The sequence below is a fragment of the Bombus affinis genome, chromosome 1 (genome assembly GCF_024516045.1).
Source record: "Bombus affinis isolate iyBomAffi1 chromosome 1, iyBomAffi1.2, whole genome shotgun sequence".
Lineage (NCBI taxonomy): Eukaryota > Metazoa > Arthropoda > Insecta > Hymenoptera > Apidae > Bombus > Bombus affinis.
Genome location: NC_066344.1, coordinates 17,335,493 through 17,358,902, shown reverse-complemented (window position 1 = coordinate 17,358,902; position 23,410 = coordinate 17,335,493). Strand labels below are relative to the sequence as shown.

Here is a 23,410-nt window from a genome sequence, read left to right as displayed (position 1 = left end):
TATATTTTAGTAAATATACTTGATGAAGTATAAATGAAATGTAAATGAATTCAATTTTATTAAATGAAATGAAATTAAATGAAAGGTAAAGTAGCTCGCAAGAGTATTTGAGATCGGTCAAAGATGATAGTCAGCGAACGTGTTTGCCAATAAATGTGCATGAAGTGAATGCGACCACCGTACACTCGGTTAAACGAATTCGTTTTATTTATTAGGGTTTATGTAACTGTGAACTCCATATGAATACATACAGTGGCTGACGAAAGTATTCGAACGCTTACACTTACAAATTTCAATTAATAAAACAAGGTGTACTAAATTAATTTGTTAAAACAATTTGGTATCCATAATGACGGGAAAGTCTGAAGATTACATCAGTAAAATTTCAAAACGATTCAATAATATAGACAAGAGTTATGATATATTTATTAAAAACATTCATGATAAGTGTCTGACAAAAGTATTCGAACGCTGTAATGAAATGATAGTTTTTCATCTTCCTTTGCACCAAATCTAAATATTATTGCTAAATGAAAATATCGGTACGTTCACTTGATGTTAGAATATCGTTTCAGTAACAATAACGTAAAAGTGTGCACAATAGTATTTGAAACGAATACCAAAAAGTCTGAAACAAATGTGTGGAAGAGAACTAATATTCCGATTACACGAGGACGGGAAATCATATAACGAGATTGGCGGAATTGTGAATAGAAGTAAGTCCACGATACATTATATCATAAAAAAGTGAAAGAATGATGGAACACTTGCGAACAAAACTCGATCAGATCGACCAAAGAAATTGTCTGGAAGAGAGGAGAAAGTTATTATTCGCGAATTAAAAAAAAAATCCTACTACATCCGCTCCTCAACTCACAAGTATGGTAGCTGATATGTTTCGTAAAGAAGTTCACCCGGGATTATGTCGACGAATCTTACGAAACAATGATTTTCATGGCAGATTATCGCGAAACAGGTCATATATTAATGCGGTAAATCATAGAAAAAGATTGACTTTTGCAAAAACCTATATTTATAAAGATAATTCTCTTTGGGACAAAGTCATCTTTTCGGACGAGTCAAAATTTAACATTTTTGGCTCAAATGGTCAAAATTATGTGTGGAGAAAATCAAATACGGAATTGGAAATTCGATATTTACATGAAACAGTGAAACACGGAGGTGGATCGATCATGGTGTGGGGGTGAATGGCTGCCAGTGGTACCGGAAATTTGATATTTATTGATGGAATACTTGATAAATAAAAGTATTTAAATATTTTAAAAAATAACCTTAGAGAAAGTACCCGTAAATTAAAATTATTGGAAGATTTCCACTTTCGACATGATAATGATCCTAAACATACTGCTAGAATTGCGAAAGAATGAATCGTATATAACACACCGCACACGTTAATTACTCCACCGAAAAAGTCCAGACATGAATCCGATTGAAAATTTATGAGCTGAAATTGGAAAAAGACGAAATAAATTTCAGATAATCTGAAAGCAAGTATAGAGAGGTAAAATTGTAGAAATATATAACTCCGTTGAGTGTAGTTTTACAAAATCATTGGTTTACAGTATGGAACGTCCATTGAGACACAGTATTGCTGCTAAAGGTGGTCCAACAAAATATTAATATTAAATAATTTAATAGTATATGTAGCGTTCAAATACTTCTGTTAGTCACTTACAATGCTAACTAATGCAAACTAGTAAATGTATCGTAACTCCTACCTACGTTGTTGAATCCTTTTCAAATTTTGCTGACATAATCTTAAGACTTCCATCTTCCTATTGACATCTACTTGTCTAAGCAAATTACTTCAATGTACATTATTTCGGCCATTCGAGTCTGCATATGTAAGTGTTCGAATACTTTCGTGAGGCACTGTATATAGCGAATATTAGTGCATTACAGCAATCTACGATCTTTCGACATAAATTTTCCCACTTCGGTACAGCCTTCGGTTCACCGAAGTGACCTCTGACTATGAAAATCATGTAGGTCGGTCTCGTCCGTGTCTAACACTGATAACACAGACGTGCCAAAAGAAACAGAAATCGCTACGAAGTGCAACGAGATAATTAAAATTACGGATACTGAGATCTCGCGTAAGTCGATAAAACGCGTAAGATCGGAAATAACCGACGACTGAAGCCACAGCACAGAAGTAATCGAAGACCTAAGCTACACTATAGAAACCCCCTAGAAACTTAATTAGGCAAACCTTAATTAGCGATCCGAGATATAAACGGAGAAAGGAAAAAATTAAATTAATTCAAAAAATTACTAAAGCACAACAAACAACGAACGAAACATAAAATATGTACTACGAGCAGTTAAACATAGACCAGAAAAATCATGTAAAATATTAAAAGTTTCCTTGAATAATTATGTGGATCTTCCAATGCCAAAGAGATTGCCACAAAGTGTACAGAGGACATAGAATGTCTAGCACTTCTCAATCTCTAGCTCACAGGTCGTATCGTCAAAAATAGAGAAAATTGTTTAAAAAATGTAAAGTGACGAGAAATTACAAAGTTAAACCTACTAATGCTGATCTTTCAACGAGCCATTCGGCTCCTTCAGAATATTCTGACAGTCGCCAGATCTCAGCAAACGAATGTACAAACTGAACATAAATACAGCACTGTTCTAAGTAATCTTTAAAGCGAAGCAGAATTTTACAGTGGAATATGAATAGCCTTAAAGCACAGTTTGAATTCTTACGTAAATTACTCCAAGATCACTGACCACGTATACCATATCTGCAAGAAGCAAATTTCAAAGCAAACGAATTCATGAAAACGTTAAAAGCTTCAACGTAGCTCGAATAAATAGAACGAGTGCTCTGATTACAAGTGACAGAATTACAATCTGTTTGAAGCAAAAAATCAATTACACAGAAATTAAATTAAATCCGCTTAATACCGATATTGAAGCAATTAACGTTTCAGTTATCTCGCATCAACGAGAAATTTGTATCTGCAATGCCCATATCCCCAACAATCGTCAACTCGAAGAAGCTGAGCTAGTCGACCTGATACAGTAACTTTCTAAATCATTTTTATTAGTAATAAATTTCAGCAGCCATAATACGATACGGAGTTGCGCAAATACAGATACCAGAGAGAAAATAATTGAAAACATACTACTCAAATCAAAGATCAGCTTGTTAAACACTATCGAATACACTCATTTGAACATGCCAAATGGCTCTTTCAGCTTAATGGATTTAGCCTTTTGTAACCCCAGCCTTCTCAATATCATTGAATACACAACTTCAACCGATTTACACAATAGAAATCAATTTGCTAGATTTTATAATCCAGCCGACAGGGAAATTTAAAAGAGCTGATTGATCACTATGCCGCTACGAATTACTCGAGATCCTTCAATGTTACAATGCCCTAACTCCTCGATTTGTAGAAAAGTGAATCAAATACCGGAAGAGTTCGAGGAATTAGTAATCGATGCTGCAACAAAAATTTCTTTCTAAAGCGTCAAATACCTTGAAGAGAAATGGCCTTCTATGGTGAAAAGAAGAATATCAGAACGCGATAAAAGAAAAGAAACACGCTTTCAACGTATGTAAAGAGCATAAAAGCGACACAAATTTGGCAGAGTTGAGACGGATAAAAGCCATAAGCAAGGTAAAAGAAATTCGCGAATTAACAATATCTCTTCGTTAACAGAAAACACTCCATGAGATGAAACGTGGAATGGATTAAAGAAAATCAACGACTAAAAAGCGAGCTCTCAAATTCTCAACTCAACTGTTACGGATTCCACAGAAATCGCCAACCTACTTTGCCAATAACTTTGCGAGTAATTCGAGTAATGAAAATTTCGACCCAAGATTTCTCCAAATCAAAGTAGGTGTAGAAGGAGTGTTCGAAATACAAAGTTACGACACCCCCAGACGATAATCACCGTTGATTTTGAAGAAAATCTTAATTTTCAGAAACCTTTAAACTTTCATAAACTACTTAAACCGTAAACTAAAAAAAAAAAAAAAAAATACTTCAAAAACGAAAATCCTACTACACAAAGAAGACAATAGCAACTCGTATCATGAACGGTAAATATTCCTCGCAAAATCGATAGATTCCTAGAAATAGATAAAGGTAACGACCCTAATGTTTCCAAAACTTTATGCGCTGAACTATCTAACGAATATCCAAACCACAAAGAAACTCAAAGCAATTGAACGGAATACGCGGTATGTACTCCAGAAAATAATCCGCTATTCCCACTTCCACAAACATTTACTGTTTCCACCACTGAAGCATTTGTCGTTTTACAAGTTTTCAAGTACGCAGAAAAATCGATAGACGACGAATTTATTGGGTTGGCAACTAAGTGATTGATTTTGTCAATACCACCTATTGACAAAATCCGCAATCACTTAGTTTCCAACCCAATATTACTCTCTCTCTGATCGCAAAAGCGTCGTGTTAGCTTTAGCAAATTTGAAAACCAGTAACGCTATGATATGAAAGATTATTGAAACGGATATGCAATACTCAAGTGTGCCAAAAAAGACGTTTCATATTTTTGGATCCCACCACATGTTAATATCACTGGTAACGAGGAAGCTGACTCAACAGCTAACCTGACTATCTCCAGTACATCTACGATAAATGATGAATCTACATTCTAGAAAGATTTTCAAAAATATCAGATTAAAGTGAGAAATGAAAAATGGAAAAGTTCAAGATCTACACTACATCTAAACATGCTCCGATTAATTCGTTCAACGTGCTGTAAAAGGAAGACTTCGGGAAGAAAGCTCTAGATTTCCTGAGAGACGTTAATTTATACAACTCGCTATAGATTCGTTTTGTCACGCTGATCATTCTTTAACGTGGTCACTGATAACCTTGAAAGCTGCATGTGACCTTAAACAAATAATTAAAAAAAACATTTAAACATTTACCATAGAAAACCTTTATGTACGTATTGTAAGAATTATATAAAACATTTTGAAATTTCATTAGCACTGTAGCGAGATACGACTACCCTGATGGTATTGGTAAAATTTAAAAGAAATCTAAAAATGTGTATAGAAGTTACGAGATATTTACTGTGTACATATATCCGGTAAAACAATAGTATACATTGGTGTCCATCTTAAGGAAAATTAGTATACATCTTAAGCATATAATAAGTATATATGATCCCAATTAATATTGAGGATTATTAATGTAATGGCTAGCAGATTGTTTAAATGCTGTTGTAATCTCTGCGAAATATGTAATACACTTCCGCTAAATATCTTGTAATTTCCGTATACATTTTTAGATTTGTTTCAAACTTTAACAGTAGTTGTAGCGATAAGCCAGTCTCGTGACAGAGTTAATGAAATTTCAAGATATTCGTATAACACATGTAATATATTCATGAAAGCTTTTTACAAGTGTTTCAACGTACTCACCTTCGTGACTGTATAAAGAGCGGATACAGGTATGTGAATAGAAAAATATAGAAAGTTGCTATCAATGTTTAAAAATTAATATTATTTATGTCATGTTTTTAAAGTGGCTAAACTTATAGAAATAAATATTTGTTTCTTGAGAATATTAAAGCGTAGTTATATAATGAAATTGAGAAACTAAGAATAATATATAATTTGATCATAGAGTGGTTATCAACAATTTCCAGTCAGATATAGTTGTATCTTGGAGTAACCTATATGGTAGTAAATTTCTTTTTACAAACATTTTTACAATATTGTACTTTATAAGACGCATAAGATGTCCATACTTGTATTAGGTTGTCCGAAAAGTGTCTTTCTTTTATAGACACGTCTTTTATAACGACGCATCTTTATACAAACATGAAACCTAATCTGTCGTACGCTGTGATCTTTATTTTGATAGAACAAAATGGATCATACGTAATTCGATAAAATAATATAGAACGAAAAATGTTGTGCATCCATTATTTCCTTATAAAACGAAAGAAACTTTTCGGACCACCTAATAGATTTTTATTTTTGGATATGCTTTTTCTATTTCAACGATGTAGTAAAATTATACTTTGGACGAAAGCTTCTGACAACCACTGTATCTAATTGAATAAAGTGTAGTTTAAATCGTTATTTAAATTTTGTGACGAACGTAAAACCGTGGGTTTATTATTAATATCGAGATAATAATTCAAAATTTAATGAAAACTCATTATTAATTTCATATTAAGACAGTTGAATCGCTAAATACAAGCATTTGAATGATAATTAAATATATAAGAAACTATGTATATGCATATCAACGAAAAGAAGAAGAAGAAATCTTTTTCTAAAAATAAAAGTTTATAAAAGTAATTGTACAAATGCATCTGAAAACAGAGATGTAATATTATCTTTTTCATTCTTCTTTACTCTCAAATAAAATTAAAACTTGCAGCATAAAATGTGAAAATATTCATTTTGAATGAAACAAACTTATCTTGTAATATTAATATTAAAAGATTATGTTGCACTGAATATAAAATTAGCCTTGAAAATGTACCAAACATTTTCAAAAATGTACAAATACAATAACCACTGCCACATGCGATTATTTATGATATAGAAATTATTCTCTGAAAATAATAGATAGTATAGTTATAGGGTGTTTGATAAATTTCTTTAACTATATAAAATTTGAATTACTTATATAAATATTTGATTGCACAACAAAATGAAACTTGTGTTTGTCAATTAAATGAAAAAAAAAGTGAATAAGAAATTTACCAAATTCCAAATTTGTTTGGATTTGTGCGAAATTATAAATTAAAATTACTTTTATACAAAAATTATTCTTTCCACGAAACAACTTTCCTAAAGATTAAACTAACAAAAAAACAGAACAAACGCCAATCGTTCAAACGCGAACTAATTTACTACAATGTTCGAAACGTTCGCTTCCGGCTCGTGTCACGGAATTAAAGTCTCGAACAAATTCGCAGCAGCGTCCTACATAGCGCGAGTATTGCAGAATAGAAAGCAAAAAAGGAAGAACAGAACAGAATAATCCTCATGTTACAAATGAAATTTAAAAAAAGATTAAATGCCGAATTTTTTTAAAACATTTGAAAATTATTTTTCCGAGTACGATTCTTATTGCTTAAATAAAAAAACTACCTGTATTTGATTCGTTTGTTTGATAATAATAGAATTGATTAATAGCGATAGATGTGTAATAAATTTGATGATAAGTGATTTTCTATACGTAATTTTTTTAAAATTTGATTTAATCGATGAAATAAAAATAATAACTTTTTCCAACAATGCAAATTAATTTCAATTAACGTTTCTCTCTCGTATTAATATAAACATCGTTAATATAAATATTAAATACAGAAAAAATACGTACTGGAATCGAGAGAGCGTAAGTGTACTTTATGGTTAGCTGTTAGAAAGTTAAAATAAAAAATTAAAGCAAAAAATTAGTCGACATAATATGCTCTTAACCATAAATTAATACAAGAATATCCAACAGGAAAGAAAGTGCAAGTTATTCAATTAGCATCTACCTTTCTTTAAAGGACCTTTTACCTAAAGCAATAGAATTCACTAGCAAGAAGTTATAAAGAACACTCTTTTAACCAAGTTTGCATCATATTTGTGTGCTGCTATTTAATCAATCTAATGAGTCGTTTAAACACATACGGGTACATACGTGCAATGTACGGTACTGTTAGAGAAACATATTCCAGAATGAAATAAAAAAGCTGAAAGATATTCATATTCCATGTTATTACACATACTGCACGGCAGTACATAGACTGAACTATTTCGTATGTTTTTTAACGTTAACTAGTGGGAGTCTCTTAATCCTCTTATCTTCAAGGCTATCCGATATATACTTGCACATATACTCGATCGCTTCTCATTAAAATTAATATAGTTAAAAAAAAAAAAAGAAACGATTATCGAACGATCGAGCAACGATCGTCATCTGATTCATTTTTTTCTCTTCTCTAGCTTTGAGGAAATCAAATGGAAAAAAACGAAACGAATCGTAATCGTCAGTGATTGAATTACGTAGCAAGCATGTACGTAGGAATATTTTTAAAAGTTGTTAAATAACGTTGTTTTAAAATTACTTTTTAAAGTTATTTGTAAAAATATATATATAGTGCCAAACAAAAGTATTAACACTAGAGGCCGGATTTTCGTATAGAATTCTTTCCAAATCTCTAAAGTATGTGATTCTCTATTTAAATCTTTAAAATATAATTTTAAAATTATATAAAATGTATTTATGTAAAATATAAAAATATATTTACGTAAAATATAATTTTTGTTTCGCTAAAAATGCAGCTTCATGCGTAGTTCTTCATTCTTTTTTCTTTGTTATAACTACTTTTAGAATTCATGGTATACTTACATTTTAGAGTCGACAGTTATATTTTACAAAAAAATTAAATAGAAAATGGAGAAAATAGAGAATACATTTCTTACAGATTTGCAATGAATTTTACACGAAGATCCTAGCTGTGCAAATACTCGGGACTTTACTTAGACACACAACTTACATGGAAACAATATACTAAATCAATTATAGACAAAATACGGATAAGAAGAAGACAGATGTAGTGGCCAGCTAGTCGAAACTCTAAACTCAGCATAGAAAATAAACTAAAAATCTACAAAACGATAATAAAACTAATTTGGACGTACGAAATACCGCTATGGGGGACAGCAGCAATGAGCCACATAAATAGAGTCGCTACAATCGAAGATACTGAGAACAATAGTCCATGGTATGTCAGATACGAGGATATACGCAAAGACTTAAAAATACCAACGGTCAAAGAAGAAATCGACAGGTACGCGGAAAAATACAAGGAAAGAAGACTAAAAAGAAATTACTAAAGAAATAAAATAGTCAAACTCGAAGATGGTCTCCTTCTGGGGGTAGCCATCCACGTGTTATTTAGCAATTAAGCTGGAAACATTTACCAAATGTCCAACTGGATAAAGTGTAAAGTACAAATTAAATAATAAAAAAAAATACTTTCGTCTAGCACTATGTATTTTTAAAATATCATAAATGTCCCGTGCTAATTTTATTCCGAAACTGATTTATTTGTCAGTCGGTGAAATAAATTATTTACTATTTAAGAGTATGTGTATTTGTTAGTTGATTTTAATGGAAATAATAAATTTACTATATATAGCGAGCTTGTTTCATATTAATATCATTATACGTTTGTACACTACGTCTATTACTGCGTTTCTTTCCATTAACGTACACTACTCATTTTAAAAATGTTATCTGAAAAAGAAACTTTCGATTAACAAATAAACATTATTTCATAAAATAATCGGCTTCTCGATCAAAATTATTTGTCCAGTTTTAAATTTTTTTCATTGACCGGATAAAAAACGTAGCATTAATTGATACATATGTACATAATATTTATCATATAGTAGTTTGAAACATTTATTATTAAGAAATTATTATTTCAAATACAGTTCTCCCGAATTTATTCTGTACTATGAAACAAATATGAAAATCAGTATGCGAAAATGTTCTAAATGAATATTATTATATTATGAACTTAAGTATACGAAAACTGGAATACATATGTATTTAAAGAATAGCTTTTCACATAAAAATATGTCATATATGAACAGAAAATAATTAGAATTAAATTCTTAGATCTATCAGATCTAACTAATATTTGCAAAGTTTCTAACATTTTGTGAATATTTACGAGACAAAAACATAAACTTTTAATCTTGAACCTAAAAAGAGATAAATTCGACTCAATTTATAATAAAAAAAAAGATACGAAGGAAAGACAAAAAATGAATGACAAATGAGACAGGGTAAATACAAAACCATGCTAAATCGAACCGAGAACGCTCGGAGTTTGCAATAACCGCAAATTGAAAACTAAAAATTGCAAATTACGGGCTTGAAACGCGAATCGATAATTAAAAACTGAAAAATCGAAGAAATGAATCGAATGCAGTTAAAAAAGTATTAATTTCCAACTGGTATCATTGAATCGTAGGAAACATACGAAAGTTTGAATTAAATCACTTAATTGTAAAATATTTAATTCTAATTTGCGTCTTATATGATTTTATATTTTATACGATGAAACACTGTCAATAATATTTCTGACATAAAATACAAAACTAGAGTTAAATGCCTATTACAAAATCGAATAACCTGTCTTAAATGTAACAAAAAAATTATTTTAGTTGCCTGTGATAGCCAGTTGAAGATTCAAATTAAAAATACGAAAATCACGTACTAAGAATTATTAAAAATTCAAGGTCGAAGTTCTATTGTACATTACGGCTTTTAATTATTTGAATCATAGATTTCAAGTTCTCGTTTCGTTAAGAACACGAAGCACGATAGATGCACCGACATTGATAAATGATTTATCGTCATTTTTAAAACCTCGAGAGCGTAGGATAATAAAGAACTCAAGCGGATTATTCACACTGTGATTAACAGCGAAAGACTTTTCACCACCGACAGAATCATTAACAGGCAGCGAAGATTCATAGCCGAAAAGTCATTCAAGCTACGTGATGTCTAATTCGAGAAAGCAATTCCCTTGTTGTATATCTAACAGTTGAACGATAAGCCGGTGATTTAATGCTTCTAATCATAGATGAACGTGGAAGATCTGTAAGAAGAAACAAATGTGTAGTCATTCATCGCGAAGGCTATCCTTATAGTACGAGCTCTTCATACATTAATTCATGTGCTTATGCATAGATACCTATTAATTAACGCGTACGTGAACATATAATTTGCGTTTGAAATTTATTAAGCCAGCAGATATTAAATATACCAGGCTATTAACTTATTTGTATTAAGCGAAGGTAAATTTGTTAAATTTGCATTAAGGTTAAATTTGCATTTCACAGAGCATCGGTCACTTCTGCAGTCAGTCTGTGATATTTTATCGGAATTGAAATATATCGTAATTCGCATAAAAGTAGTGGGGGCACGAGCCAATATTTTACTATCATCGAAATTATCTAAAAAATACAGACCTTTAAACTTACCAATTTTTAACCATTTTTACGATTCCTTCGCAATGTCATTTGTTTTTTCATTTCTTTACGAGCAAATTTTTATCCTCGCGACTACCTAATATGCAAATTTTGCTTTCTCTTGGTTTTAATTGTAAAAAAAACTATCCGTCTTAACTGCACTTTTCTCTTATTCGTAAAGTGGTTTTCGCGATATAAAAGTTATTAAAAATATCGTTATTTTGTAAATATTCGTTTGATTCGTTTTATTTTATTTTGGAAGGCATAAAGTATCGAGTTGGAAACTAAGTGACGCGGATTTTCTCAATACCACCTAATGACAAAATCCGCGATCACTTAGTTTCCAACCCAATATAAAGAACTGTAAACGGAAAACATTTCGGTATTTTAATATCTTGGAAATTCTTATAGGAATAAAATGTTCTTCTTTTACCTATGAATATATCCCTTATGATTAGTACGATATAACGAAGCAACGACAAATTCTTCCTTTTCAATTTCCTTAAATTTATCATGTTAGAATTTATAAATAAAATTTGTAGATAGCAGAACGTTAGAAAAATTTAAATAAAAATATAATAGAGAAGAAGATTACGTAATGGAAAATAAAAACTGACGCGCTTGACATCAATTTTAAATCACTTTTACGTTACATGCATAAGCACACGGCAAAAAATCATTTTTTATTTTCTGAGAAAGTATAAACTGTAAATACGCGACAAGAAATACTTTTCTATTGGTATACAAAGAAATAAAACGTTTATCGTATAATAAAACGTCGATCACGTTTAAAAGGCTTTTCCGAAACTAGCTTACTTTCCAGCAAATAAAATATCACACGTTTCCAATAGTGAGAACGAAATGAAAAATTTCCCCCTGTTTTTATACTCAATTTCGACATTTTCACGAATTTCACGCGAACATACAACATATATATGTAATTTATCAACCACGACGATTCATCATTGGGATTGCTTTGAAAAAAAAGTGGAGGAAACTACGATTATTATTCATTGTTATTTATATAAGAAAAAAAAGAAATTTAAACATATTTTCACGAAAATTGATACTTTCTAAATTAATCCACTTTTATCGTACGTGATTAATATGCGAAACTACATGCTCCGAATAAACCATCGATCATTCTGAATAAACATCGAAGTCCAAATGGAATTAGAAACTAATACGCGATTATGATTAATGCCACTAAATATGATGCAATTTGAGGAAACCCATATTATCTAATTAAGTCACGCAAAACTTTATGATGGATTACATTTATAATTAATTTATATTAACCACGATCATTTTTAATTCTATTCAAACATTGCATTGTGCAAAAGATTCACTTTACATTTTATAAGAATTTTCACCTTATATTCTACTATTTCAAAAGCGACATGTAACAGAATTTTGGCTAACGTCAGGTGTAAGGACATAGCAAGCAAACGAAAGCAGCACAATAAAAAAACATCGTTGTACATATAGTTACTATGTATATGGTATTACTTTACATTCTTGAAAATATTTTTCGAACAGCGAGTGAAGAATTTCTCTGGATGGGAAGTTTCGCGCGACACTATACCACAAGATTTCAATCGTATAAACATGCCACACCTTCGCACACTATTTCCAGCTACATACAAATATTTGAGTTTAGGTATCGGTATTGGATTCTGTGATATCTATCAAGAAGAAATTTTCTTTAGAAAATAAAACGCATGTGTATGTGTTTGCACGTTTTAAATAGGTACAATATTATACCTAAAAATGTAAATAAAAGTATGCAGAAAGAAACGAATATCTGCAGGGAAATCTGAAATATGCGGTAATTGAGGATATGCTGCAACGATAAAATTGCAATGACCTATAAACATTTTTCCTGTATTAGCCATAAGTAATTAATAATAAACCTTTATCAGTTAAAATAAATTTATAATTCCATGTTATATTTATAGTTCCATATCGCATGATGGGAGCATATGCAAATTTACTGCAGAACTACCGTTCCATTTTTTGTTAGTTTTTCAGTAACTTTGCTTTTAAAAATCAGAATATCATTTCAAAATTACATTTAATTTCGGCTATATTCGTTAAATTCTTTTCGGCTACTAGCTCTCTCGAAACGGCTAATAACATTTGCTTAATCTGATAATTTGTATATTTCTGTAAATTCAAACATGCAATACATATACTTTTGCACGATCTGTTAGAAAAACCATGCGAAATATGCAAAACTATGTGAAATAAATAAGCGGTTAAAATCTGCTGAGGGTAAAATTTCAGCTTATTACCGATCTTCGATAAAAGTATGGTTGTGCATAAATGAACGTAGAGAATGTATTTGGAAACTTGCAGCAAGCAGTAAGATTCATATAATGGTAATCCCTACATAACGAACCAGCTAGATGCAGCAATTAAAAACAAATTTGTCGAATGAATCAACGTTGTTTCTCAACAAGACAAACACGCTACATCTCGTGCATCGATGAAGAGCCAACAAGGATTTTCGATCTTTGGCTTCGGCGAATCTATTCACTGAACGTAATACAGCTCGACCATCGTTCATCCTGGTTTTTGCTAAACTTCGGTAGCCACTGGATACATACGATGTACACTGAATATCTCAAAAAGTTATTTAGAAAAATGTACTACGAAAAAGCGGACCTCGAAGAAAGAGAATATTAAAAAAAGTATTTAAGCTATCCAACACAAAATGAAAAATCACGGAAATGAGATGTTGATTGTACCAAACGAATTCCTTAAGGATGTTTATTTAACATAGGAATTTCGTTATTTTTATCACTTTTATTATACTTTGCACGATCATCCACGAATATTAATTAAATTTACGCAATAAAGACAGACGCCGAAATTGATCATTTCTTTAGCTTTTTATATATATTATTGGGTTGGCAACTAAGTGATTGCGGATTTTGTCGATACCATCTAATGATAAAATCCGCAATCACTTAGTTGCCAAACCAATATGTATTAGATAATTTCTTTAATAGCTTCTCGAACGCTGAGAACAATCTTACGAAAGGAATTCACCACGTAATGAAGTTATGGAAGAATCATCGACAAGATGATGAGTGCGGGAATTCACTAAGGACAGAGAAACTGTACGCGATCGTAAGCATTCGGTTCGTCCGCCTCTCGTTACGGAGGAGTTGAAAAACGTGTCTGCTATTTCGTTGCAAATGATAAACGCATCGAACGAACCAGATTGCCATTTTTTGCAAAACTTGAGGAGTTGTTTGGTCGATAACGCTTCGCAAGAAACGATGATTTAAGAAACTACATAAGACGATGATTGTATGAACTGGCGAGTGTATGACAAAGATATACAAAAACTCGTATAACGTTAGAATGAGTGTTCAAATAGGGCTAGTGATTGTATTGGAAAATAAAATAGTACATATACTAGTAAAGTTACAAATAAAGAAAATGCATTTTTAAAATAGAAATTTGCGTTCTTGTTGTTTCAAAATGGGTACTATTTTCTGAAAGATCTTTGAGATACTAAAAGTAGCTAATGAATTAAGAATTCTGCGCGAGCATGTTATTTATAAGATTGCCATAAATTTCGTTGAATATTTCCTAATAAACGCTCCGATATTACGCAACATACGAAGAAGGCATATATACCGGGTGTGACGACATAAAAGGTAAAATTATGAACAGCCATATATTTAATGAAGATGACTGCGCGAATAAACTGAACATTCTAATTCGCCCTATATAGAAAATTTAATCTTCCGTTTGTAATGGCGGAAATACATCAACAATACATTTATAAGTTTGTATTTACACGTTTACCAGGGATATTTAACCCAAGCGGAAGCAAAATTGATAACAAAAGATTAGCCTCGATTACCCGTACACATTATGAATCGTTAATTCCTCGATCACGGTTCTACAGTCATTAAAATGCGCGCAAAGTTACAGCTAAAATATTAATAACACGTACTAAATATACAGCCGAGTGATTAAAACCTTTGCGTTTATTAATAATTCAACAGAGATACATCATTAACGTAATAATTTCATAATAGCGTGTGTGTTTTCTCTTTTTCGTTCAAGTATTATTATTATTAAATATAATTAGCATAATACAATAGGAAAAGAGTGCATCTAACAAGCTAACAGCACAATAAACGAAGAGAATGGAAAATCGTGTTAATGAATTACACGTATCGTTATCAACAAATCAGTGTGATCAACAAAAATGATCTAAAAACACACATGGTCCAGCTTATTTTGTAGAACTCTAATTTCTCAACAATATTTCTATTTCAGAATATATTTACATTATTTATTCGTTAATAAGTTGATGATATTAAATTTCTTTAAATCTAAACCCAGACTAGCGATATAATTGTTTTTTAGACTCGTTTGTCTAGAGGTAATTATGATTTATCTGCAAGTAATTTATATTAATATTTCAATAATTTTTCTTGAGATAGCAATAAACGCTTGAACTATGTAATCGGTTGAAGCAGAAAGGCGCAAGTATCGATTAATTGACAAATTTGTAGTATAATAAGACTTTCTTAATGTAATCTAAAAAACGAAGTCAAAGGAACGATGTAGAATAAGAAATAATTACGATGTAAAATAACACAAGCTAATATAAAAATTATCGACGAAACCTTTTTTGATATCGATTTTCATAACTTGTGTGCACGATCATTTTAACAATAAAAAGCCAATAAAACGAAAAAAAGAAGATTAATAATTGACAATTGAAGTCCCACGAACTAAAAAACTTAAGAATATAGATAATTCTCGATCGCTCAACAAGAATTCAAAATAAAACTACTACGTCATAATATCGGGTTGGCAACTAAGTGATTACAGATTTTGTCAATACCACCTAATGACAAAATCCGCAATCACTTAGTTGCCAATCCAATATATTCGATTCGAATAAAAATGTATGTTCTATACGTATATTAAAAATTAATAGGTGCACTTTGTGCAAAGAGCTAAGAAACATAGTGGTGCGGGTTAATCCACTGTTATCTTTAATAAAATAGCGTTCTGCGTTTGTTATTACAAAAATGTAATTATATCTTTCGAACTAAGGAAACGTATCCCGCCAAAGAATAGCGTTGTAACTTAATTAATTACGAAACTTTCATGATAAAATGGTGCCTGGTGAGATGATGATTTTAAAAGTTGAAATACTAACTGACTAAAGTAACTAAATTAAAATACTCGATATCTTGACCTACACCGCTATAATATTCAACCCGTGTTACGCACCCTAATACCTTGAATTAATTAGAAACAAATTTGTAAAATAATGCAAACTTTAAAATATTCAATGTTGGAAACTTTAATACCCAACCGAATAAGTATCTGATACCCAAACAAAAAAAAAATTTCGTAAGAGCAAATTTTAGCCCGCGCTTTTAACCTGCGCTGGATAAATCAAATATTAATCGAACTTGAGTCACAACGCGTATATACTGGGCGAGCCCCGAATTAAATTCCGTGGAAAAAGGAAGCGAACTACGGTAAAATTTTATCCCCACACACCTTCAACTTGTTTCCACTGTCCGAATCGTCCCGTTTACGAGTTGCATCGTGAATTCCACCTGCCAATCCACATTCGTTTGAAACAGTGATACACTTTCGTGAATAATATATAACCGTGCGCTGTGCTGCAACACGCATGTTTGCGTAGACGGCGATAAGCATAAAAGCAAGTTTGATACGAGTGATGTCGGTAATCAATCGGAAATTGCTAACAAAGTTTCAATGGGAATGTAAGGTGCGCCGAATCGAAACCGAAACATTTCTCTGCTCGTATCAGAACACGTTGAATGTTTCTAACCGGAATGTTCTTTGCTTAACGACGCGAAAAATGATTAATTAAAACTAGTAATCAAAGTTATTAATTGAATGATTTCTCTGCAAGCAAAAACACGATAAGTGAAATTTCCTATTTTTTTAAGGGCGCAATTTTAAAATCCACTACGTTATCGATCTATCTCATATTAGCAAAATTATTTGTACGTTGTACTTCACTTTCGAGTTAAATATATGTTCCTTTCAAAGTTTTCAAAATATTGCTCGTTATAGTATTACGATATTAAATCGAAATATCGTCTACCTTAATCGCTAATCACACCTTTGGCTTCTATAAAACTTCTTCAATTTGTCAACTATTTTTAAAAGACTTAGAATCTTGGCTCTGACAGCCTATTTTAATTTTCTTGCAGGCTATTTTAACGATAAATGAATAATATGTATCGTGACAAATAAGAGAATAATTCAAAAAATAATTAGGTGACACACTCTGTACAATATAATAATCTTGAATTAATAGGCTTTTTGAATATGATTTAAAAAATAAAAAATACTAACTGCTGTATATAAACTATAGAGTACTAATATAATAACATGTGTATTGAATTATTGGGATAATAATGTAAAGTTGTAAGCGTCTTAAGATAAGTCGTATCAAATTAGGTATCAAAAAGAACGTTATTTCGTAAAAATCGAGAGATGCATAAATTTTCATCAATCAAAATCGAATCTGTCTGTAAGAATTCTATTTATTTATTATTTTTTATATAGCACTACACACATATATTATATTTTGTATATTATTATTTATTTTTAATATTATCCTCTTATTATTTTTTAATATTTATTTAAATCGCAATCGAGAATTTAATTTTCTAATTGAAACGTTATTCTCCAAGGATACAACATAAATCACAAGTAACAATACGCAATTCCTTTTCATTTAACTTAACAAACCAATTACTATTTTAAATTACTTTCACGATGAAATTATACAAACATTTAATTTTTAACCTCTTCATAGACGATAGGAATTATTTTTCCTGTCAATTAAATTCACATATATAAATAATACAAAAATATATTTCTATTTCTGCAGCTTGATCCAGTAAATACAGCCAGAAGAAATCGTAGCACCTGCTACATACATCCTCCCACTTGTAAGGGATGACACGAAAAAGAAATACATTGATTTCTATTTAAAAAAATGTCTACTAAAAGGATATTATTTAGTTAACTGTATTCTATTTAATATCTCATGTACTTGAATTTTTGTTTTGTCACAAAAATATAAATTGTATTCATAAATGTTAGATATATATATAAAAGTTATATAATATAAGTTACATAATATAAAATATAAAGAACTGTGTTCTATTTAATATCTTGTATACTAAAATTTTTGTTTTGACATAAAAATATAAATTGCATCCATAAAAGTTATATATATACATATGTAATAATATATATATATATATATATGATATGATTATATATATACAGGGTGGTTGGTAACTGGTGATACAAGCAGAAAGGGGGTAATTCTACGCGAAAAAAAAGTCGAAAATGTAGAATAACAATTTTTCGTTTAAGGCTTTGTTTTCGAGAAAATCGACTTTGAATTTTCGCTTATTGTAGCCTTTCATACTTTAAAACAATCGAACATCGAACAATCGAACAATGGGCAACATTTTCAGCAATTTCTGTAATAATAAACTTTATGATTACTTCATACTATTTCATTATGTATTCCTAATTTTCCATTACGGCAAAAACAAACTTAAACTGCGATAATATCCATCGAGACAACGATCTACAACGAGACGTGATAAAGTGCACGCGTACCGAGCGAAAATTTAAAGTCGATTTTCTCGAAAACAAAGCCTCAAACGAAAAATTTTTATTCTACATTTTCGACTTCTTTTTTCGCCTAGAATCACCCCATTTCCGCTTGTACCACCAGTTACCAACCACCCTGTATATTATGAATAGAATTTATATTTTTGTGACAAAATTAAAATTCCAATACACAAGGTATGAAATAGAACACAGTTACCTACGTATATATTATGTATGTATATTACTATATATATATATTACTATATAATATTACTATATATAACTATATATAATGTATAGTATAGTATTTAGTATATATGTATATTTAATATATAATGTCTAGTATATACTATTTATTAGAAGTGATCAAATAAGATTAATAATATAATATGTATATAGATTGATTTTCTTCTTGACTTTTAACTTTTCACAAGATCCATAAAAAACGCTATTACTTTCTTACTTATACGACGCTGATAAAATACAACAGAGTATAGTAATGGCTAAAGCAAAAAAATGTTGAGAGACGTAGACACATAAATATATAGTTTTTAACACAGGGTTATAGAAAATTCAATAAAGCTCACTTAACTATACGCAAGAAGCTGTGAATCAATATGAGAAGAGTTAGTGCGCGTGAAATTGGGAATCAAAATACGCTATATTCTACGTAATCTTTTAAATGAATCGACGAAAACTTATTTTCCAACAAATAATAAAAGAAACACAATTGTTTCGGACTATATATTAACGCGTGTAGAATAAAAATTTTGTAATAAATATGCTTTCTTTCTTTTTTGATTTACAGGAAAATTTACCAAAAACCTTACCGAGTATGAAGTTTTGTTACTTGGATTATTTTTTCGTTACTTTATTACAAGTTGAAATCTTGTTATTTTTGTTGCAAATAAAACATTCGATATAAGGTATATGTTTTCTATAGTAAACGTATTTTTATAAAAGTTTTCATAAAAACGCATTACGAAAATATTATTATCTACATAAATAAATGAATGTTCCTGATTCCATAAAATATTTCAAACCCAACAAATTGTTTGTATTACAAAATCTCCAAGATATTTATTTCAATTTGCAATTTATATAAGCTATAACTCTATTTATTTTATATTAATTTGAACTCGTTTCTGAATTTGTTAATTTTAAAACGTGCATAGTCTCACCATTACGTAGAAGCTATGACAAATTTAAATTGTTTATTCGATCCAAGATATTGCGTGTACAAAATATTGAAAAAATATTTAAAAATCTATTCATGACATTGTGTATAAAAAATAACTTATAAAAATATGAAATTCCTTTTTATCTTTGCTACAAACATTTATGATAAAAAATATTGAGAAAGTAGCATAACCATCTTTTGTAATAAAATATATAAACAAATAAAACTAATATGATTATTTATAATAACCTTTTGGTATTGAAACTATAAATTACGTATTTATTGATATATAGAAAATTTATAGACGTTGAAATTATATCGAAGTGATAATAGCTATTAACATTAATATTCATAAAGAATATTGATATTATCAAGTAATAACATTTGAATTACTGTAAAATTATATTTGAATTATCGTAAATTAATATTTTAAATTTGATATTACTGTCCAATACTGATACATAAAAAAAAACAACTATTCTATGCAATTCTTACAATTAAGGTTCTTTAGATTTTATAGTTACCGCAGGCTACTTGCCGTAACTAAAACAGGATAACTAAGATCCTGAAAACGGATTAACATTCAACAAAATCTCTAAAGTGTTACTTTGGAGGATTTTTCAGGGACGAAACTCGAAATAGTTAAATTATCTATTCAAATTAGATCTATCTTTCAACAAAGTACGTAATAAGATTTTATTTTCCCATATTTATATAAAATTTGTCCTTTCAATAAATTATAGGAACTTTTGTATATCATATGTTCTCATAATAACTTAAAATTAACACGAATATTTTCTTACCATTGTGCTCTCCCAATTATCGTCTAAATAGGTTTTAATTTTATTGCGTAGAAACAATTATTTGTTACTTACCAAATATAGTATATAAATAATAGAATAAACATAATGTAGCGGTTTCAGTTTATTTAAAAAATAAAAGTAAGATAATAAATCTTTATTAATTATATCTACTAACATATTAAAACTTGCCACAAAAATACTAAAAATTATACTGTTATATTCAACATATATATATAGTAATATGTATATAATATGATCTAAAAAAATAGAAAACTGATTGAACAATAATTAGAATGATTCATCCAATTTCTCAATAAGTTCCATTAAACTATTAAATGATGAATTTCACTCTGTTCAGTACCGTCATATTAAATGCGGAACATCAACCTCATTTCCAGCATTTAATTAATTCGCCAAAATTATCTAGAAATCTAATGAACTTCTAATTATAGGTATCCTAATTACGGCGCATTATTGTACGTCATTTCTTTACGATATAATAAATGTTCGTCCATTACATTAAACATTAAATTGTCCATTATAGAAATTTCTATCTGACTTCAACTTTAAAATTAATATGTTGAAAATACTTTTAATTTTTAAATAAAATTTATCCAATTACAGTGTAGAATTTTTAAAATTGAAACTTCACAAGCAAATGAATCAAGAGGATTTTTATATGGCTCAAGAAGGGACATCGAGAGCACCTGTTTGCACGTGATTAAAAAGTCTACAAGTATCTTTATTTTCTATTTAATAATTTCAACTACACGATACGAACAAAATTGTTAAGTAAAAATTAAATAAAGCTACATTGATTTTGATTACAATTTTTAATATTTGTAATTAATATTTGTAGTTTTCATTAATTTCTTCTTTAATTAATAATCTAATATAATTTCGTTTATATTTTTATAAGTCATTCAAAATTCATGATGTATTTTAAATATAAAATTCATGAATTTTCTCGCCATATCTTGTTACTTACCAAAATATTAATTATAATTCCATTTATACTTTTCCAATTTTTATAATTCGTTGTATAAAATATTTCGAATTATATAGAAATAGAAAATCTTCACACATCTCTAATTCTTCTTTGTTTAAAAATACTTTTCAACAACATTTTAAATGAATGAAACACGGTTGATAATTATGCACGAGGTCGACAAGATTGTTCGATTAAATTAAAATTTGTCCTGGCTACTCTTGCCATTCATTAGGTGGTATACACATACATACATAAGTATGTCAGCAGTATGTTGACTTCCGTTGTCACAATGTATGTAATCAAAAATTGGTATCTGAACTGCACGCAGTCTACACAAAAATTTGTTATTGCCTGTTACGTCTTTTCAATTGATTTGTATTAATATACGTCTTGTTTTTCCCATTAATATATCGTCGCGATAAGTGAAACTAATAAATTAAAAATAATATAAAATTTTTTATGTATTTTCTACGATGTATAACATTCTACGATTCTATCAGATACTATGTAAATAATAAGCGATATTATTAAATGAAAACTGTCACATAATTTTTTATCACTAAAATACAGCCTTTATTTCGTATTTTTAATAAAAATGATATCACCTGTACTCCAATTAGAATTATTTCAATTTTTAAACGTACGAAATTATAGCAGTGATTCGTGCAAGAAAATTTATCCAACAATTTCTAATCGCAAGGAAAATATTTTTAAAACAAATTCCAATCGATATTTACACTTAACCTACTAAAATCGCAAAGGAGAATGAATTTCTAATTTTAAAATATCAAACAGAATTGTTAATCGATTCGAATGACAGGAGATTAAAAAATGAAACAGGAGGATACAAAATAAACTAGAAGTCCAAAGAAAATACAAAAAGTTGGTTTGATCGGACTATGGATATCCGAATCGTGACACACATGTACGAATCCACGAGACAACATTTCGTCCTCGTATATCGGTTAATCGTGACAGAAATTGAACTGCCAAGTACATTAACCTTTATAGGAAAGTATTTGGCACGAGTTCGAATTACGTCCCGGTAATCACATTTCGCGGAATGACATCGACAAATAAAATTCAAAAATTACTCACGATTACGCAGCAACACTCTCCAGCTGGCCCGCATTTCCCGTGTTCAATCGGTGTACCGGCATCTTTTTGACAGTTGTCGTTACTCGTGATCTTTTAGCTCATTGCTTCGTTGCGATCGCATTGACGGTCGCCTCGTCGTAAACAAAAAATATAACAACACCGACAAGCGACGATTCACCGGAACCGAGGACCTTGTTCCCTACGAATTGACGCGAACGAACCCGCGCGAGGAAACACAACCGAATGCGAAAGCGGACGTACTAGGACAACGTCCTCAACTTGCCTGTCGTTGAGGGCGCCGCGACGCTTATCGCGTTGTAAACGGTCGCCCACTGGCGCACACTCCTAGGGCGAGTGCATCGATCGAAGCACCCTCTACTACCCAGCTTCCTTATTGGTCGATCATCGATGCGCGCGCAACTATGAACGTGAGATATTTTTTGCACATGCGTACTCGCGCGGGGGAGAAAAGGGCGCGGAAGCACCCTCGCGCGATATATTTTTAACTTTTATATTTTAATACCATTGAATCATGTCAAATCAGTCGATAATTTATATTGATATAAAAGAAAGAAATGAGAAATCTATTTTCAAATAGTAGAAAGAGGATGTTCCACAGTTATTAACGAAAAGTTTAATTATACTCTATCCGCATCGTT

The 23,410-nt window shown here is 30.2% G+C and overlaps 1 protein-coding gene across 2 annotated transcripts in view; it reads right to left on the bottom strand.

Annotated features, from left to right (window-relative positions):
- LOC126917790 (beta-1,4-galactosyltransferase galt-1) overlaps positions 1 to 23,103 on the bottom strand; it is a 138,587-nt gene extending 115,484 nt beyond the window's left edge. For both annotated transcript variants that reach the window (XM_050725069.1, XM_050725079.1), the window contains exon 1: positions 22,752 to 23,103. The gene's annotated coding sequence lies outside the window, so the exon portion shown is untranslated. The remainder of the gene's footprint in view (positions 1 to 22,751) is intronic.
- Between the last annotated feature and the right edge of the window lie 307 nt (positions 23,104 to 23,410).